Below are 17,453 nucleotides of genomic sequence, written 5' to 3'. Positions count from 1 at the left end.
ATCTTAAGTACTTAGTGAATCGGTCGTTCAAACAAACTTTAATGATAAAAGCAAATAGTGTCACCCACTTGAGCCGTAATAATGTCATTTTGACTGTAGAAGCATATGCCGTCTTAATATAAGATGATTACCCCAGATAGAATGAATCTTCATACTTATTGACCAGAAGCTGCTGAAAAAGATAACATGTTAATTCTATAAAATTTTAAGACGGGCAAGTAATATTTAAAAATATTTTGTTTTGGTAGTATTTCTTTCTTGACTGCTGAAATCAGTCAATTTATTCAGTAAGTAGCGCATTAATTTCAAACTACGCTCTTTAATTACAAGTTATCTATTGCTGATAGAAGTGTTTGTTTAAGGTATATGCAGAAAAGATTTCATATGAAATATCTTAAAACAAAATTATTTTACAAATAATAAATATATAAGAATTAAGTACTACATAAAAAGGTACAGTAAGAATTCATAGCTCAAAATAAACGAAATTGATATTACAACGCTTGGCACAGTGATAACGATATCAAGATGTTTTTCTTTATCTCAAATTGTATTGTTTCATACAATGTTTTGTCAGATTGAATTCTCCCTTGTCAAATGAAAATTATTTGTTAAGAAATGTTGGTTTTAAACAGCAGAAAAATACGGTAAGTTAAGACAATAAAACGAACGAAGATAAATTTAAGGACATGACAGTTTCTTTGAACATAAGAACGTGGCTTCTCCATTTCTATTTATGCAAACACCATCCCTAAGGTTAGTGTCATTTACTAAATAACACGCGTCGGTCGCTGCGCTTTAATATGTAAGTCAGATACGGACAAAGCTGAAATATTTATTGTTATGCCAAAGAAGAAATTTAGTTTTCGCCCAGTCTCTACTGATTATTGCTGCTGAAGCTGTAGAAAGTGTCCACGCGACTTCTAGATTGTGTAGATGACCACATCCTCACTTCTGTTCTGACTCTAATTAGTGCACTTATCAGATATATAAGGTTCCTCTAAATTAGGTTATAGTACTCGAGTTTCAGCTTTTGCACTAGAACGTAAATCTTACATATACCTTGTGCCGCAGAGTGGAAAACAAATATTCTGCGTATTACCTAATTGAGTCGAGCCCTAGTTCTGTTTATTTTTCAGCATGAAACTAAAGTTACCTCGATAAAGTGTCTGATATGAATGTATAAACTGGTACATGTACAGTATCTTAAAATAAGAATATTTTGTATTTGAAGTAGTGTAATATTACTGGCTTAGATAGTCAAACTATATCAAGCATATTTATTTTTGTAAGCTTTCTCCAATTTCGTGCATTTATGTTTTGCATTTATCATTCAGTCTGTTTTATAGTCTTTTGCCAGTGTTGGCTATTAGTCCCCAACTGGTTGAAAACCAGTTACGGGGACTATAGGAATGCACTTTTCTGTCCGTCATTCCGTCCGTCCGTAGGGAACAATCGGGACCACTTTCTGTGGTACATGCATGTTACTTCCAATTTTTAAGTGTATTTTGACCTATCTCTACCTGGTTAAGAGTTTTGTATGGACTTATATTATATAGTTTTTTTTTTCTTAATTTCTAAAAAAAAATCTAGGATTAACTTCCCTTTGTTGTTGCTATAAATAACTTATATTAAAACTTTTTTATAATAGGCAAAAAAAAAATCAGTATGGAAATACAGGTGCAAGTGTAAAGAAATTTGCTATCACGGGCATATATTGTGACATTCTGGCACTCTTGTTTATATTTTTAGATGTTATTATTATTATTATTATCATTTACTAGATTTTTATAGCGCTCTTTTCATCCATAAAATAAACGTCCAAAAGCGCTGAAAACGTTCAAAAGCGCTGTTATAAAACAATCAACAATTGTAGGTTTTTGTAAATGCTAATTTTAATCCAAGTGTTTTGTTATAACATACTGTATATATAGTACAATATTGTTTATACATCATCGACAGATGCCAGTTCATTATATTATTCTGCAGTAGAGAAAATTAGGTGCCTTCCAGTAGGGGACTTTGTATTGCATGGCAATACTTCATTCGATTTCATAGATGCAATAGATAGAATATATACTACGATGACAATCCGTTTGTTTTTAATCAGATAAGACAACATGAGTATGTCTGTTGTCAGGAATTTTACTGAACCTATACCTAATACGATTTCCTGTAGAATAAACGTGAAATTAACAAGGTACTTCAGACCAAACGAAGTGGAACAAATTAGATTTTCCTGAGATTTCCACTCTAGCTTATGGATTTCTGACTAGAAGAAGACTCGAAATTAATTTTTTACGTATTATTGAATTAATTCAGTTAAAAAAAGACGGAAATGAAAAGTACTCAGAGATAAAGTGTAATGTCATTAAAATTAATGCTTTTGCAACAGAAAATTTAAATTGTTCTGCTTATTCAGAGGCATAAATGCTTCGACGTATAGATGCTAAAATCTTACAAAATGCTGGTATCATGGCGTCTCACCTTGTCCAACGAAGTACTGTTATCATCTCGAAGTATTATTATAACTTGAAATAAATCAAACAGTCATTCAACCTGATATTCAGCAATTGACTTAATAATAAATTATGATCATGCTTGAAAGAGATCTGGAACTGAAAGAGATCAACCTTTATTTAAGAAAATAGAAGGAAGACTTGTTTGCCTTATGTTCTGAGATCATCATGATTTTTCTGACGTATAATCGATAAAGCAGACTTTTTATTTCTCCATTTTAGATGCGTATTATTAACAGCCTTATCTGCCGACAAACCTTTAGTTCAGAGTTGGTATACATGTATTCCAGAAATAGTGACAAAGATCTTAAAAAGTGTGTCTAGAATTGCTATTTTTATCACATTGTTATCATCGACACCATTCTGTATTATTTATTTTATTAAATGCAAAAAGTATGTTTTTCTATCCCGCTCATCATTGTACATACTGTCCGTATATACATGGTATTTTTTAGATTTAAAGTAATATTCCCCTCACCCTATATCCTATTGATAATATGCAGATAATAAAAAAACGAGTGATATATTTTAATACTCTCAGAATTCTTCAATTTTATATACAAAGAATTCATCCGCTGTAAGATTTATGTTACTATTCTACGTACTAAATACAGGTGTTTAGAGTGTTGTAAATATCAATACTGATTTTGTTTTGACTGACTAATATTTAGTCAAACGTGGAACAGTTCAGGAAAATGCTATTTTTGTCAAAAACTATTTTACTGATAATATTATATCAACAAGGGTTGTATTCATTTAACCAGACGAATAGCCACATGATATGTTTTAGTCTGTCACACTGTTTATAGCAGATTTAACTGTGAATTAGTCCTTCCGTTTTTTGTTTTCACTCAATAGCAAATTATTGCGACCTCTCTTGTATTTGTAGCAGAATGCCAAATATTTTGTGCACAATACATACCAATATCTCCGCATACATGCGACTGCTTAAAATTGCTATAACTCATTTTCGTTATCAGTTATATTTGTAATATACGTTCGTGTCCTAACCAGCGTATGCTTTAAGAATATACCTGTTTAGGTAGTTTACGGCATACTTTTATAGCTCTTAGTATCTTTAATATGTACACAACTATAATACGTGCAAAGATCTGTCAATTATTTGCTTACTTTCCATTTTTTGTCACTAGCAGACAGACTCAGAATATGATCGACGTTTATTGACTGAACTAAGGTACCAAAATAACATTGAGGGTTTAAAATCATTTTAGATTCAGAAGAAATCATGTTTACGTTATGATTTGTCATTTTTATTAATTGTAGAGGGTAAGGTAATTGTATACGTAGGAATCGTGCTATTCAGTAATACGTAGATGGCATGTTTGGTAAATGCAGCTGGTACATTGTATATCTGATAAGCTAGACACATTGGATCGTTATACAGACATAAGTAGAATAGGTTTCATTACTATTGTATCCCAGTAGTACTGGCCAGAACATGATGTAACAGCTGTTCAGCTTACAATAGAAACCGGCTTAAATTTTTGTAATATTTCCTTTTCTAGTTACCAGTGTAACAGCTTGCATACAATAATTTTGTCGATTTTCGTCTTTACACATTATATAATTACATTCTTCATTTTGTACTCCGGTAATTTTACCTTCAAACGCGTTTATAGCATGCAGTTGGTTTGGTTTAGATAAACCAAGGAGTGCGTTTATATTACAATAAAACTCAATTGCAAATTACACTTTGGTGACATTTTCTGTATTGGCTCGTCTGTTATGATTATTATGGTACAATAAATTCCTACTCCAATATTCATGAGGTAGTTTACGAGAAAAAGTTGATTCAGTATTGTTTATTAGGACCCTACTGGTTGTAAACATGTTTCTTGGATTACAAGATTGCCGTTTTTCCAGTAAATGTATATATTTATAATTCACTTGCCACAGATGATTTCCGTAATGAGAATATATGCTAGTCTTTTTCGTGTTCGGTCCATAACTATGCAATCCACCAAGAGATTATCATATTGCATGGCACAGTCATTCCCATAACAAGATAACCTGTTGTTTGCAACACTCAGACCCCACATATAAAAGATCCGAGTCACGCTTTGTGGTTAAAGGCCAACATGGTTATTTTTCTTTAAGCTCAATAACTCAGCTATCAATTTAATGGCACTTGACACAAATGTTCAATGTAAAACGACGTGACTTGCGCAGTACCCAGACCCGTAGCTCTACCGCACTTGGAGGTTATGGAAGACGTTTCCGCTCGATAACTCGGCCGTCCATCAATGAATAAAAATGTTCCCATGTTCCCAATAACAAGACGATGTATATGTGCCACTCATAGACCCTTACGTTTATTAATCAATGTCACTATTAGAAGGCTTTGTCCATGTCTGTTCAATAACTTTACCATTCACCAAGCTTAGGGATCATAAGACCCTATGGCATAAATGTTCCTAATAATGATTTAATTGTTGTGTGCAATACCCAGACGACCAACTGAAAGCTCAATACACTCATTAGTTAACTGGGTATATTTTGTCCTCAACATGTTACTCCCATCTATTGGGTGATTTAAATAATACAAGGTCCAAATGTTCCGCATGAGACGATGTGTCAAGATCAAGTCCGCTAGCTAGATCACAATAAAAACAGTTTTCCTGTCCTGTCTGTAGCTTTTCCATCCGTGCATTAATATTTTGATATCTTGGTATAACCATTTAGCATAACAAGCTGAAATGTCATATGGACCCAATTAAAATAAGAATGTTAGTGTTTCTTTTTCAGACTTAAATGAAGTATTTGATAACATTTTGCTTCAGTTTGAAAATGAAATGTTGTTAACAATAATTTATTATCAGTACAGGTAAAAAGCGATAACAATTGTAAAATCATAAATATGCAAACAACTCTTAAACATAATATTGTACATATAGCACGATATTGTATTTATATATGTCATTGACAGATTATTAGGTTTTTGCTCATATGGCTTTGTGCGTACTTTAGTTAATAGAAGATAGTATTGTCTCACTTAAATTTTTTAGTACCTACTTAAGTTTCGGAACGACCGTAACGTTTATTCTTTGGCGTTTTACTTTTTACTTGTATTTCTAAGACCTTATGCCAGTAAAATTTACATTAAATGTTCAAACAAATTTAACATAGGTTCGTTTTGTTTCAAAAGAATCTTTCATCTTTATTTCTATGCGTCGTCTAATACAAAAAAGTATTGAATATTTTCATCAGGTAGGGGCTACATATTCGAATGTGACCTGGGGTAATCGATACCAGTAATGGTTAAAATCTCTAATCGATTACATTTGATCATGTATTCACATAAATTCTGTTACCAGACATTTTTTGTTTCAAGTAATCTTAATCTAATTAGTTATATAGGAAATTCATGTGTTATTATGGTTACTTTCTGATTGCAATTTAAATACATTAAATATATAATATATGTTACAAAATGGTTGATCGTATTCTTTTAGATATTCTTTTAAAGTGTTCTCTTTTTAAAGTGTTTGTATAATAGTAAGGAGTCAATAATTCCATCATTAACAGACTGTCATAGATCAATACTAGTAGTAAGCAATGGCAACAATTAAAACTTGTATACATTAATATGTTTTTTCCTTGGGCTGTGGAAGACAGTTAATTATCTGCACATATACCCCAAATGATTTAAAGACTTTTACACAATGACAAACGTAAAGCACCAAAGTAGTCATGAAAATGTCTTATCAGTTTTACATAAGAAAATTCTAAGATATCCTTTCGAAGAATCTGTTATAAAAAGATATATAATGATATAAAATGATATATAATATAGTCTCTCTTCTAACTTATGGCGGTTATATATAAATTAAACCTGTATTTAAAATTTTTGACTTTCTGGTTATTCTGCCTATAAACACTTTTGTTAAGATCATAATTAGGACGGTTGAATTCATTTGAAATATTGACTTTTTTATTATGGGATCAGTTCACGATGATAACGTCTTTAATAGAGAAAGTATTTTAAAAGAATAAGCAGAGTAATAGGTAAATAAACCATATACGCTGCTGCACCATGCACCAGTTTGAAATATTGTTTCGATGTATCATCTTTAAATGTATGTATACTTACTTGAGTTTATAATCTAGTGGACACTGTATAAATACAAAAAAGTCTTTGCAAACTACGCATGTACAATGTATATCAAATGCATTGCCCCTGTTTACAAATCCACTCTATTCTTTGACGACACAAGCAAAAGTACACGTCAAGTAAATGTAAATTGTAATATAAAATAGAATATGATAATATATAGAATATTACCAAAAGTAAAAGTACTTAATAGTGCAATCGATATTATGTGTAGGATCGCTTCAGAATTAAAAAGTGTCACATTAATAATGTTATCAAATCATTAAATTGTTTATTGGTGATATTTATTAGTATATACCACAATTCGTTAAATATGACACAGTTATTTCTTTGTAGGATACAGAATACTACATAATAAATAAAATACAAGTAGTGTCAGTACTCAGTACATGTCCATTAACTTTCAGACTTCAGAAGGAATTCTGTATTGCAATGACATATTATGTGTTGCTATGGATATTTATGATCTGTCGAATTGGTGGTAATTACTTCGATTGTCAAATGGCGGTTATTAACATTGTCTAATAAACTATTGAACTCTATACAATCGTTGCGAAAATCCTGTCGTTCACTATACGAAACACAGCGAAAACCAGATGATCTCTGCTTGTTAAGACGATTTGCAATCTTGAAACACAATTTTATAGAACGAAAACAAAGTTCGTCTAAAGTTAAAAAATGACTTAAATTTCTTAATGGTGGTCAGACACATGTAAGCAACACTTTATCACATTATGAGATTTTACATATATTCAGTGAACCAATATATATATATATTGAACTTTAAAAAATATAATACAATAGGTCTTACACTTTTATCGTTCAACAGACAAGGTATGTTAATACAATCGATATTCATGTTAAAATAGCTCTATCTTGGTTGAGCAACAATAACGAGAAAATCCATTTTTAAATCTTCCTCAACGGACATCAAACAACTGCATACAATTAAATGTAAATGTTTGGAACAAATCAGTTCCTTGACTTAAATCTGATTAACCACTTTTGATGGTGTAGCATCAATACTGCAATGAATTTAGATATAAATGATTGCAAAAAGCAATACATTTGCGAATACATTGTACAAATAAAAGGTATTTATGAAGATATTGGAGTGTTAGGAATGTCCTTCAGACTATATGTATTTATCACTTACAAGACAAAAATACCTAAGTCATCTTAATATTCTACTCTAAAAGAACTACTTGTTTTATACAATCACCAAAGAGCTTGTCTTGCGTATTGGTGACCTTAACGAAATATTATAACTCGGTTTCAATCAAATCCTATCTATCAGGCGGAACCACTGACTGATCAATATTCCTAGCAGTATATCTCAGACCGCCACATACTAATTAGGTAATTAGACTGACAAGGCGTAAGTTTCAGGCAGCACCGACTATTAGTTACACCACTTAGAGTCACTTCTAAGCATCATATCAGTGGGTGGTGATATATTGCACTCTACAAGACTAGTACCGACAGATAACAGAATAGCATTTATACAGTCACTAAACGTTCATTAACACCTAATGGCTCTTAATATCTTTTTAATGGCGTTATCATGGCAGCGTTGTATTTGATGATGCTTAATTTACCGAATAGCTGAAAAAGCCTGAAAACATGCAAACACACAATTTTCTTATAAAAACAGTTCGCTATTAAAGAACGCAACAAAGGGAGGTATGTATCAGTGGCATTTACGAGTGTAGAAAGTAGTCCTAGTCAATGAATTAGCATTACATCCACCTAAGCACATTTACATTTTCATATCATTGCTCGTGTCTTATCTTATTGACATAAGTCATGAATTTTGAGAAACCTGATTGCAAGACAAGTTATAATTAGAAAGACACGAAAATTTCTTTTAAATAATGACAAAATATGAGATTATGTTCCTTCCCTAAGGTTTTTCTTTTCATCATTCGATAGCCCAATGTCACCAGGTAGATTAAACGCGTCGCCGAGTAATAATTGTTTATCTAATACGGACTGAAATGAAATACGTGATTGCTCCGTCAAATCTATTTTAGGATATAGTTATTCTGAGAAATATGTTAAGGTTCTATTTTATTTTTTTCATGTACCCAGTTTTTTAAAGACAGATTACTTTGTTTGTTATTAGTCACTTGCATGCAAGATAGTTAACTATACCCTGTTTTTCTTTAGATATGTCGTGCAAAACTTCTCAGACAGCATGCAAAAATGTGTCAAGCAATACTGTAAATCATTGGCACACAAACTATACTGTTTTAAAATAAATATGTCTGTTATAAAGATATTACAAGTATGGCTATTTCGTCTGTGAGTCATACGTGAAAATCGAGTGAATAAAAATAGTCTTGAATGTCGAATAACATCTTTATATTACATTATATAAAACTTATACGAAAGTTAAAGAGTTGTTTCAACACTTTAAACATGACTAGTTATAATGTGAGTACCATACGTACACCGTTCGTATCCCGCATTTTTCCAATTTTTAGAAGTGAAATGACATAAAGCCATTTCTCTGGTTATTTATGATGTGATACTTTTTCCTCGCAATAAAATGATTTATATTAATACGAGTTTTATCCTAAAATAATGAAATAAAAGGAACTTAACTTTACTTGACGTAAACAATTCTAAGTGCAGGATTCTAACATTGAATATTAAGCTTGCAAAATATGCTTTCTTGTTGTCGAATTGATTTTGTATTTTACACAAAATGTATATCGTCGTGAATATTGAACAAATGAAATTATAAACAGTTTATAATATTGAGACAGTAAGTTATTATATCTCTTCATATTGCAACATGAGGATCATACAATGGCAAGGGTGTCATCCAGCTGGCTTACGGAAAGTCATTGTTTCGTAACAAGGTACTCGTCCATGCCTGCAACACTTCTGCTGTATTCCTGCTCCGTCAAAAGACTGAGTTTCGCCATATGACCTTTATTCTGTCGATGTCACTTTAAACATCACAGAAACAAAATTCAACATTGATTAAAAACAACTCAGCATTGTTTGTTTGTTTGTTTTGGGTTTAACGCCGTTTTTTCAACAGTATTTCAGTCATGTAACGGCGGGCAGTTAGAGGGTGCTTTACTCTACAGCAATGGTCAGTAGATATCATTGTCATCAAACAATTATGTTGGCAGGTTTATTATTTTGTATAACTGATTGCCATATTATATGTTGCCACGATAGCTTTATTACCTTCTTGCCGTTAACATGGTATAATTAGCATAATTATATTACTATATAATCGAACGTCTAGTAAACCAAATATAACGTACATGCTAGAACACGAATGGTACAAAACTAATCCCAAATGTGATATTTTCAGCAAAGTCGTCTATATATCTACTAATAGTATATAGAGTTATACCAGTCTCATCAAAATGTAGGTATTAAAGTTTAGAAATTTGATTCTTTTGTGAAATTTGTTAACAACTTGTAACTTGCACATGATAAAAAATAACTTGCTGTCTATGTAAAGTTGTTCAATAATAATATTTTGATACTTCTGCATGATGAAGACAGATGAATAGATATTCTAGAAGCATGAAACGCAGTCATTGTGAATAATACAAGTCACGGTTTGATTGAATCTGTTTATGAGAGGTAATGAATTATGCAAACACTCATCAAGCTTAAGCTAAAATCTGCCATAGGATTCAATGATCCCAAAGAACTAGAAATTATAAAAGCATTTATAAAAGATAAAATATGCAATAAACGAGCGTAATGGTGTTTGTGTGTGTGTAATAGAATGGAAAGTAGACAAACTGGTTTAAAATATTTAATATGTAATTGTATGAATGGAATTGAATAAAGTGGATGTGCATTTGATTTTACCTCGAGATTACGGGATTATGTATTATCAAATGAAAATAACAACCGGTAAATACGCATTACCTGCAGTATTTAATTCATAATTATATACATGTATAATAAAATAGGCTATATTGCGTTTAAGATCAAGGTCGGTCACGGATACTGTGCACTGTCATGTCTAGGTCGTGACTGTGTTACCCTGACCTACATGTATTTGTATATGTTAAAGACGTCCAATTTCCTTCTTGACCCGGTCACAAAACAACAAACCTTACCTATGTTGATTGAGTAATTAATTGGACTTTAATGTGCTGTAACTCAATAATTCTGACAGTACACAACAAATCTATATATTATAGCTTATAAATAGCAATTCATTGTACACAATTCATATAGAAATATATTCGGATATAAGGCTATATCATTTTTTGTTTGGAATATATATAAATGTCAGGAAAGTCAAACAAATTTTTGAACACCGTGTGGTATTTTTGTCTCATACTTCTCGGCATCGTGCAGTAATTAAACGGAGGAAATATTCCTTGATTCTGTAGCAGTGCCTGTTCGCCGCAAGTAACTGTCAACTTCTTCACAGGAATCAACCAGAGATTGAGGACGGAGTGACTTCATACACAGTGTTTTCTATCGTGTTGTCCCTTTTTCTGTTAATAGCTAAACATACAACACGTAATGAATATTATTTTTCTCATTCTCTTAAAATCTAATAATGTATAGTCGCTGTTTATTGTGTGAAATATATTGCCCTTTGTCTTGATAAATCCCACAGAAAATATACAGGCCATACATTATAAATTGGCAATATATTAAGGTCATATATTGACAAAAACAAAATCAAAAGGTGAAACTATGGTCAGCTAGAAGAAAGCGCAATCATGTGTTTCAAGCCAATATCATAAATTGTGTCACAATGTAACACTTAAGATACATGTACACACACAGGTTTGTATAGCATGCTTTTCTTACGAATTTATTTCAGATGCTGACCGGTGAGACACTGAAGAAGGTCTGGTAAGTTGCCTTTGCCTATTTGATAGATGTTTAGCAAGACAATTTTGTAACTCTTAACAATGCCTGCAAACAGTAAATTAAAAACAAATGCTGGTATGGAAAGAATGAAAACTGTTTCATCCCATTATTGAATGAAATAAATGCCATCTTGCAATGCCGACTTTCTTTATATAATTTTCAGTTCCGTGTTAAATCAGAGCAACAACAGACGGAATGAGTGACTGATCAATAACCCTATCTATATTTATCTGGCTGCCACATTGCAATTAAGTAATTAAATTGATATACGTAATTGACTGTTAGTTATTGCCATTAACAGTCACTTGAACTATTGTTACTTCTGAGTGCGGAAACTGAAAATGGTCGCTCAACAAGACTATTCCTGACAGATAACTAAATGACATTTATTCAATCATTTGACGGTCATATACATGTATAATAAAATACTTCATGCTTTATAAGAATCTTTCACTGGTTGAAGGTACGGATGGAAATATCTGGCTCTCGGGTAACTGTTTAGGCGCCTCATTACCGTCTTAACAGTTATCCTCGAGCCAGATATTTCCATCCGTACCTTCAACTAGTGATAGATTCTTTTTCTTGCATGCCTTATTTTTAAATTTATGGAGGAAATAATTTAACAGTAAAACGAATGTCTTGAACAGACACTGGTCGAATTCCAGTTATTCCACTAACAGATGCTTTCACAAAATATTTCAATGAGCATGTAAGAATGAAAAAGACCAATGCATTATTGTGGGTTATCATTTAATCTACCACGGTTCGTCGTTCAGATGCTTAGATATTTAGACATTTAACCATCTAGGCAAGCGATTTCATGGTTCAATTCCTGTGCATCTGAACTCAAATCAAGCAACAAACCACTCGAAGACCTTTATTATTTCATAAACAAAATGAAATGTGATTAAAGAGTGTTTTGATGCAAATGTTTGCGGTTTTCAATGAACGTGTTTTGATAATTAAAACATTGTATGACTTTCAACATACCATGTATCCTAATATAAATGTATGCAACACTAATAAATCATTGTGATAGTTTAAAGATATAAGAACAGGTTAATAACTCTGATTTAAAAGCATATATTCCATGAATTTACTGGGTTTTTTCAAAAGTGAACGTTGGTGAGCTATTACCATTGTTTATCTTCTGTTTTAGCCTGTCGAAATTACTGTGCTGGATTTATTTTCATTGACCAGTTTATGACACCGAAGCCTTCTAAGATGACGTCATGAATTGTAATACAAAAGTTAATAGTACATTATTCTGATTACTATTGTTGCTATATCCATCCGAATTGAAGTGCGTGTAAATTTGAAATCTGAAACTGCAGAACCGATTTTATTTAGCAACATGTGATGTTAACACCTGTACAATTGCAGTGCCAAAATATACATTGCATTGAACCGTGTCAAGCTAGTACCTCTGTAAATTTATAGAGGCCCATACTAGCATTTAATTTTGTCATTTTATGGGTTAAAACAGACCTTCCTTTTGATGTGTCTCGTACTTAGTTCCGATCACTTATAACAATGATTTGATGCTAGTATCCCTCGTAAACGCTTTAAAACACGCAAACTATCTGGTAAAATACTGCGCAGTACATCTTTATCTGAAATGTACGGCATACACGATTTACCTGTGATAAATATTTGGTACCAGTTTTACTTTATCAAGAAGCCAGTGTGACATCCTGTTAAATATTTTTTGAAAAAATCATAAAACCATAAAGTTTATGTTTATATTTGTACAAAACAAATATTGATCTCACACGGCTGTTATTGAACGATTGTGTTCAATGCGGTCTGCACAGTAGATACCGAGATATATGACATGTTTCTGTGCATTCAGGATTGAACGTCGAAAAGGTCTATATCAGTATAAATATCCTATAATAATACCCAAAATGAGTCTTAAAACCCATTTTATGTCAGCAGGAGGTAGTCTCAAGGTTATAAATTCTTGACATTGTACATACATTTCGAACATATAATAAAACAAGCAGCTAACGCCTGACGGCGTTTTGGCCGGGTTTTCCGAATTAGGTGATAATAAGTTCTAATAAAGGCATACAATAAATAAGCCCCAAATTAATAAGCAGTACTGAAGGGAAAAGGGACAAAAGAAATGGACAGGCGGAAAATGAAATTAAAGAAAAAAATTGGTGTAAAAAATCAAAAAAGAAAAACACCATTTTTAATGTTTATATCCCTGTGACCTTGACCTTTGACCCCGAAATCAATAGGGGTCATGTACACATTAAGACCAACATACGTATGAAGTTTCAAGGTCTTAGGTGAAATACTTGTCCAGATATTAAGTTGAAACAATTTTCAATGTTTAGATCCCTGTGACCTTGATCTTTGACCCAGTGACCCCGAAATTAATAGAGGTCATGTACACATCAAGGCCAACATACGTTTGAAGTTTCAAGGTCTTAGGTGAAATACTTGTCCAGATATTGAGCGGAAACAATTTTCAATGTTTAGATCCATGTGACCTTGATATTTGACCCGAAATCAATAGGGGTCATGTACACATCAAGATCAACAAACCTATGAAGTTTCAAGGTCCTAGGTGAAATACTTGTCCAGATATTGAGCGGAAACAATTTTCAATGTTTAGATCCCTGTGATCGTGATCTTTGACCCAGTGACCCCGAAATCAATAGAGGTCATGTACACGTCAAGACCAACATACCTATGAAATTTTAAGGCTCTAGGTGAGGTGAAATACTTGTCCAGATATTGAGCGGAAACCATTTTCAATGTGCAGGTGCTTGTGACCTTGACCCAAAGACCCATTCTCACTTTGGACCAACTAGGGTAATAGGGGATCACTCTGACCAAGTTTCTTGAAGTCTGGATAAGTAGTTGTTGAGAAAAATGAATGAACATAAAGGTTAACATTAGACTCATTATCCCACCCATCCGTCCATCTATTCGCCCGGACAGCCCTAATCTACAAGCCGGATGTTTCTTCGAAAACCCGGCCAATAAGTATGATCGGAAAGTAATTTGTAAGTCATGATTATGTCTTGTAAAAGAATGACGGGTAAACAGTCTGTAATTCTGCAAGTCTTTGAAAGACAGTTGACTTTTGGCTCCGATCATTGTGTTGATAAATCTGTCTGCGTTGTCTATTTAAGGATGATTATTTCGTCTGCATGCAATAAATAAAATTCTTAAGAAAATATTGTCTAAGACGTCGTGTACACAACAGCTATTTAGTTGCATCCTCCTAATGGTATTTAAATATGCTTTTCCGAATTATGTTCATATTACGAAAAAGTAAAACGAGTTTTCAGATATTGTCAACATCTTCAATTTTTAAGCTCCCGCGAGCAAGCAGTGCTCAAGATGAACTGTCGTCGCCCGACATCATTTTAGAGGTCACATTTTGCTAAATCTTAATTAAACTTGGTCAGAAGGTTTCACGCAGGTTTGAAGCTATGTCATCTGGAATCAAATGCCAGGCCACTAGGTCAACTCATAGAACAATAGCAATGTTAACACTATAGACGACATATTTTCTGTTTTGTCGTCACAAAACATAATCAGAATATTTGTATTTATGAAGTCAATGACAAGTTCAAAACTAAGTTAATCGAGGATGAAGACTACAATCGGCCAGTCACAGCAAAATTTAAACTATCACGTTTTTCACTTTTCGTCAAATTTTTTTCCCGAATGTTTGTATCTATTAAATCTAGGTCACAGTTTAGACAGGATTACCAAGGCCTTCATTTAGTTCATTAGGTCAAGTAATCGAAAAAAAGATTTTTAAACGCTCTAGATATCATTTTACTACATGCTTGCACTTGCGCCAGGCCAGAAAGAAAATGTCTCTGTACATATTTTACACTACCACTAGATGTACTATAACACCCATGGTCACGAACGGGAAAATATGTTAACCCATTTCAATTGCGCATTCATCATCTACAACGTGCATTTCGGTAAATGAGTCTATTCATATTGAACAAGTGGTCATTTATCTTCCATCATCCACCGGTCACGTAGTCTCAATATTTCATAATTATAGCAAAGAAACCATGTATATTTCATGCTTTCGTAAACATTACAGAAACAATTTGTATGAACTTTCGTAATGCATTTCCTGTCTAGATGACATGTAAATGCGAAATGTAAACAAACAAAAACAGAATTTGAAAGTTCTCATTTATACTATAAAATTTAAAATGATTGATCTTAGAAATAATTATGAATTTGAAATCATACAGTGGTACACATTTGTATTGTTTATTTAATTCACACTGCACATGTATATTGCATATGCACATTCTAGCGAACACGTGTAGTTAAACAACGATTGAAATACATTTCCGTGTCAGCCAGTCAAAATAATTTTGTTATCTAGTCCGGAGCTTCATTAGAGAAGCTCATCCCGTTTTAAATCACCACTTGTTCAATATGCTTAGTACAAATTAGATGAGAAATGCACGATTGAAATTGATTAGTTTATTTACCTGTTCATGGCCATGGTTTTTAAAGTATGCCTAGGGTAGGGTATAACATGTACTGCATTTTTTTCCTTCTGGTCTGGTGCCAGTGGATCAATATATATCTTTATTTATGAAATCGAGGTCAAGTCAAAAACATGGTTACCTGAGATTTAAAAAAAAAAAACTAGGTCACCAAGTAAACATATCTACATAGTCTTAATAGACATTTACGAAAGAAGCCGAAGTGGAGTGTGAACACCCAGGACGATTGATTTTCGATGGGGGTCATCTAAACATAATTTGTTTATATTATGTGCGGTGGAAAAAACATGCGTATAACGGTGATAAGGTCTGGCATATTATGCCACCACTATGCGGTGGGGGCATAGATTTGACTGTGTCTGTTCGTCCGTCCTTCTGTCCGTCAGATAATTTTGTGTCACAGATATCGCAAGAAGTATTGAACGACCGTCATGAGATTGTATAGGAATGTTATTCAACATTTGAAGCTGCGTACCCGCTTTTTTAGCACATCTGAGCACAAAGTGCTCAAGGTGAGCTGTTGTAGCAGCACTGTGTCCGTCCTACAGTCTTCTTTGTTTTAGTTCATAAATGTCTAGTGAAACTTGACAAAATGTGGGTTTTTTTTATATCTAAATTTCTCTGCGTCTAATGGGTAAAAATCTAGGTCAATGGGACAAAATATTGAAAACCTTTGTTAATAATTCACAGATGTTGGCATAAAACTCAGTCATTTTGTTTTAATTATGAAATCTTAGCCACTTTGGATTCTAGGTTATCTTGGATATGAAAAACAAGTCAGATAAACGTTTGAATTGACAAGTATATTGTCCGTGTCAATGTTGTTTGCGAGTTTAAAAACAATAAACGTAACAGTAGCAGAACAAGTTTATTCATGTTTAATACACAAATACACATTGCATGGAACTTTAGTCTTATATCACTGACTTTTGGAACAGAAAAACGTATGTCATCGCTAAGATTTGAAGGGAAAGGCTGTCGAGATATGTTTTGGGATCATGGAGTACTTTCAAGTTTACAATGGAATTCCGCTGAGGCAGTGGATAATATTTATCCACGGGAGCTGCAGTTAAATAAAACTAACAACTCGGATTGTCTGACAGAACAGGTGGAGGACTCTATGATAGGTAGTTCTTACAACCCACTGGGACTGAGCTATTGTGATTTCTGCCTTTTGGTCTGTTTCGTCCGGTCCTTAAGGGTGTTCCCCTTCTGTCTTCTGGAACGGCATTGAGTACATACGTTTTAGGTTCTTAAGGATTGCATTTATACAAGAGCTTTTTTGTGTTTTACATTACATGCCTTCTGTTGCTTTTGCATATGTTAGGGTTTCACCTTGCGGGGATAACTTTTATTAACACAGTGACTTTGGAACATGGTGGGGGCAAGAGTGAGGTTAGGTGCACCATAAACTGGGTTAAG

At 33.0% G+C, this 17,453-nt stretch overlaps 1 protein-coding gene across 2 annotated transcripts in view; it reads left to right on the top strand.

Moving 5' to 3' along the window:
• LOC123546439 (G-protein coupled receptor dmsr-1-like) overlaps positions 1-17,453 on the top strand; it is a 279,955-nt gene that overhangs the window by 202,291 nt on the left and 60,211 nt on the right. For both annotated transcript variants that reach the window (XM_045332696.2, XM_045332695.2), the window contains exon 4: positions 11,474-11,505. The gene's annotated coding sequence lies outside the window, so the exon portion shown is untranslated. The remainder of the gene's footprint in view (positions 1-11,473; positions 11,506-17,453) is intronic.

Source organism: Mercenaria mercenaria, chromosome 9 (genome assembly GCF_021730395.1).
Source record: "Mercenaria mercenaria strain notata chromosome 9, MADL_Memer_1, whole genome shotgun sequence".
Taxonomy (NCBI): domain Eukaryota; kingdom Metazoa; phylum Mollusca; class Bivalvia; order Venerida; family Veneridae; genus Mercenaria; species Mercenaria mercenaria.
The sequence above is the reverse complement of the archived record's forward strand: the minus strand, read 5'-3'. Positions and strand labels throughout refer to the sequence as shown.